This window comes from Schistocerca americana, chromosome 11, assembly GCF_021461395.2.
Source record: "Schistocerca americana isolate TAMUIC-IGC-003095 chromosome 11, iqSchAmer2.1, whole genome shotgun sequence".
NCBI classification, from domain to species: Eukaryota; Metazoa; Arthropoda; class Insecta; order Orthoptera; family Acrididae; genus Schistocerca; species Schistocerca americana.
The window spans coordinates 202,688,633-202,692,506 of NC_060129.1; the positions used below are offsets into that span (position 1 = coordinate 202,688,633).

Consider the following 3,874-nt stretch of genomic DNA (forward strand, 5'->3'; position numbering starts at 1 on the left):
GATGAGGCAGTCTTCCGAGCCCATTTCGTCGATGGTTTCACGGGTCCGTTGAACAATATGGGGACGTGCGTTGTCTTGCTGGAGAATCACACCTCTCCTCTGAAGTCCACGACGTCTCTCTCTCTCTCTCTCTCTCTCTCTCTCTCTCTCGTGGCTGGCTTCACGTTGTTTAAAAGCAAATCCGAGTAGTACTGGCTGTTCATTCCACGCTGCTCTTTGAGATAATCACAAAAAAACTGGACGTTCAGCATCCCGAAACACCGTCAACATGACTTTTTCTGCTGATGCTTGTGTTTGGAATTTTTTGCTGACAGGTGAGTTGGTATGCTTCCACTCCGTGCATTGTTTTTTTGATTCTGGCTCACAACAGTGAACACAAGTTTCATCAAGTTACAATTTTTCGAGGAAGTGCTCACCTTCTCTTCCGTAACGTTCCTTTAGCTGTGAGCACACTCTCAGCCTTGTTTCCTTGTGTAGCCGCGTCAACTCCTTTGGGACCCACCTTGCACTTGTTTTGCGGTACTTCAGCTTGTTACAGATAATGTTACGAACTGCACCAGTACTGACTTGAACCTTATCAACCATCATTTCCACAGTCACACGGCGGTCAGCACGAATGACGTCACCAATTCGACTTTCAAGTGAGGGAGTTGAAACTGCAACTGGTCGTCCTCAACGGTGTTCGTCAGTCACTGAGTCGCGACCATTTTTGAACCGCTCTACCCACTTGTAAAAGATTTGGATGATTCATACAGCCTTCGCCATAAACTGTAGACATTCTACATTACATATTCACTAGTTTCTCGCCTTCAGCAAGTAAAAAATGGGATAACAGAACTTTGTTCAACTAATGTGGACGTTTCAAGCGGACTCGCCATCTTGAGATGTATTTTTGAGGTTATAAACAAAACAATGTTGATACATCAGCTGATCAGGGCTGATCCCAGTGATGCCAACTTAAAGCTATAAAAGTACCAAACTTGCCCTACTTACAGTTTTTTCTCCAGACCAATTTGTCTATTTAATTACTGAATGACCGTCTTATGTAGCGTTGCCAAAACGTCACTGGGCAGTTGGTTAAAAGAAACCAGAAGTAACAGCGAGACGTAGCACAGTAGGAATTTTTAACCCGTTAAGCTGTTATTGCCGAATGGTGGTGATTACGCCTTGAGAAGTTGGGATACAATGCAATGAGAAACAAAACAAACAATAATCAAACCAGCTAGTTGTTGAAAAACGTGGTCTGTGGGGCAAGCTTGCAACTGTAGTTACGATGTTAGTGAAAGAAGAAAGGATTTTCGCGTTGAAAACATTGTATAAAACTGGCGCTACTGCAGTTGTTATTCAACGGGGGAGACGCTATAGATCAAAACCACCTTCTAGGCAAACAGCGTACCACATACGAGATAGCTCTGAAGAGCATGGAATTGTTATGGATGCACCCAGATCTGGCCGGCCAACAGCAATCACAACTGAAACTTCCTGGAACATTAAAACTGTGTGCCGGACCGAGACTCGAACTCGGGACCTTTGCCTTTCACGGGCAAGTGCTCTACCAACTGAGCTACCCAAGCACGACTCACGCCCCGTCCTCACAGCTTTAATTCCGCCAGTACCTCGTCTCCTACCTTCCAAGGCAAACGTCCCGAGTTCGAGTCTCGGTCCGGCACACCGTTTTAATCTGCCAGGAAGTTTCATATCAGCGCACACTCCGCTGTGGAGTGAAAATTTCATTCTAGGAACAATCACAACTGACGAAACCGAACTGCGGGTATGTTTAGCTGTGACCCAGAGCCCGCGAAAATAAACTGAGCTGGATTTATCACCAACGTCAGTGCAAGAAACGTTACACAAATAGAAATCTGAAGTTCACATTCCACGTTTAGGACATTGGTTACTTGAAGATGATCCAGGTCACACCTTCAGTTTTGTGAATTGATACTTTACCAACAGAAACGCAACCCTAGCCTAGTCAATAAAACTGAATGGTTTCACGAGGCCTATTTTACGTTAAGCGGACAAGTTAACTGACAGAACTGCACTTGGTGGTATACTGACAATTAAGAACTTTTGTTAGAACAACCACTAAATCAACCTGGTTTGAGTGTTTGGGGAGCAATATCATCATTTGTGGTACTTGGACCATACTTTCTTTAAGAGACAGTGACAGGTGGTAACTATTTGGATATGCTTCAGAATTACGTGGTAGCAGGACTTGCTGAAAACTTGCAAGAAATGTACTTGCAACACGGCGTTGCTCCACCACATTATTTCACTGCCGTCCGCGATTATTTAAACGAAACTTCGCGAAGAAAAACGATTTGTCGAAGGGTAGATGATGACATGCCTTGAAGGTTACCAGATATCACGCCCATGGATTTTTTCCCCTACGTCAAGGGCTCTATTCTCAGAAGTCTCAGACCATGGCTGAACGACGAGTTTCACGATTTGGAATTTGGATTTGGACCAACCGAACAGAACTCCGGCCGAACAGAACTCCGGCCGAACAGAACTCCGGCCGAACAGAACTCCGGCCGAACAGAACTCCGGCCGAACAGAACTCCGGCCGAACAGAACTCCGGCCGAACAGAACTCCGGCCGAACAGAACTCCGGCCGAACAGAACTCCGGCCGAACAGAACTCCGGCCGAACAGAACTCCGGCCGAACAGAACTCCGGCCGAACAGAACTCCGGCCGAACAGAACTCCGGCCGAACAGAACTCCGGCCGAACAGAACTCCGGCCGAACAGAACTCCGGCCGAACAGAACTCCGGCCGAACAGAACTCCGGCCGAACAGAACTCCGGCCGAACAGAACTCCGGCCGAACAGAACTCCGGCCGAACAGAACTCCGGCCGAACAGAACTCCGGCCGAACAGAACTCCGGCCGAACAGAACTCCGGCCGAACAGAACTCCGGCCGAACAGAACTCCGGCCGAACAGAACTCCGGCCGAACAGAACTCCGGCCGAACAGAACTCCGGCCGAACAGAACTCCGGCCGAACAGAACTCCGGCCGAACAGAACTCCGGCCGAACAGAACTCCGGCCGAACAGAACTCCGGCCGAACAGAACTCCGGCCGAACAGAACTCCGGCCGAACAGAACTCCGGCCGAACAGAACTCCGGCCGAACAGAACTCCGGCCGAACAGAACTCCGGCCGAACAGAACTCCGGCCGAACAGAACTCCGGCCGAACAGAACTCCGGCCGAACAGAACTCCGGCCGAACAGAACTCCGGCCGAACAGAACTCCGGCCGAACAGAACTCCGGCCGAACAGAACTGCGGCCGAACAGAACTGCGGCCGAACAGAACTCCGGCCGAACAGAACTCCGGCCGAACAGAACTCCGGCCGAACAGAACTCCGGCCGAACAGAACTCCGGCCGAACAGAACTCCGGCCGAACAGAACTCCGGCCGAACAGAACTCCGGCCGAACAGAACTCCGGCCGAACAGAACAAATGGGAAACAATAGCGGTGTTCAAAATTTACATCAGAAAGTGGATGAGAGGAATGAAAACAAAAACTAAGAACTGAACAGGAGCACGATATGATGTGCAACGGCAGAGTACAGGATAAAGAATCTTATTGGACATGAGCAGTGCAAACTGTCTCAATGACTCATTAATTCCTACAGAATCTAAATATCATTCAACTTTCATAATTTAAAAAGTAAGAGTTCTAAGAGAATTCCTTTTCATTTAGTTAACTGCTCAAGTTGGTGGTGCTGGAGAATGTGGGGGTGGTGAAGGGGTGATGGGAGGAAAGGGGAGGGGGCCGTAATAGCTAATACCCGATTACACACAGAGGTAATGGTCAGAGACAGGTTGGCAACCTCTGTGATTTAGAGTCCATACGATCAGATACATTGTTCAG

The 3,874-nt window shown here is 48.6% G+C and overlaps 1 non-coding gene across 1 annotated transcript; it reads right to left on the reverse strand.

The window, feature by feature from the left end:
* Window positions 1-1,500: 1,500 nt before the first annotated feature.
* On the reverse strand, window positions 1,501-1,575 carry Trnas-uga. Its single transcript has one exon. It is a non-coding gene; the product is annotated as a tRNA-Ser (tRNA).
* Window positions 1,576-3,874: the final 2,299 nt, after the last annotated feature.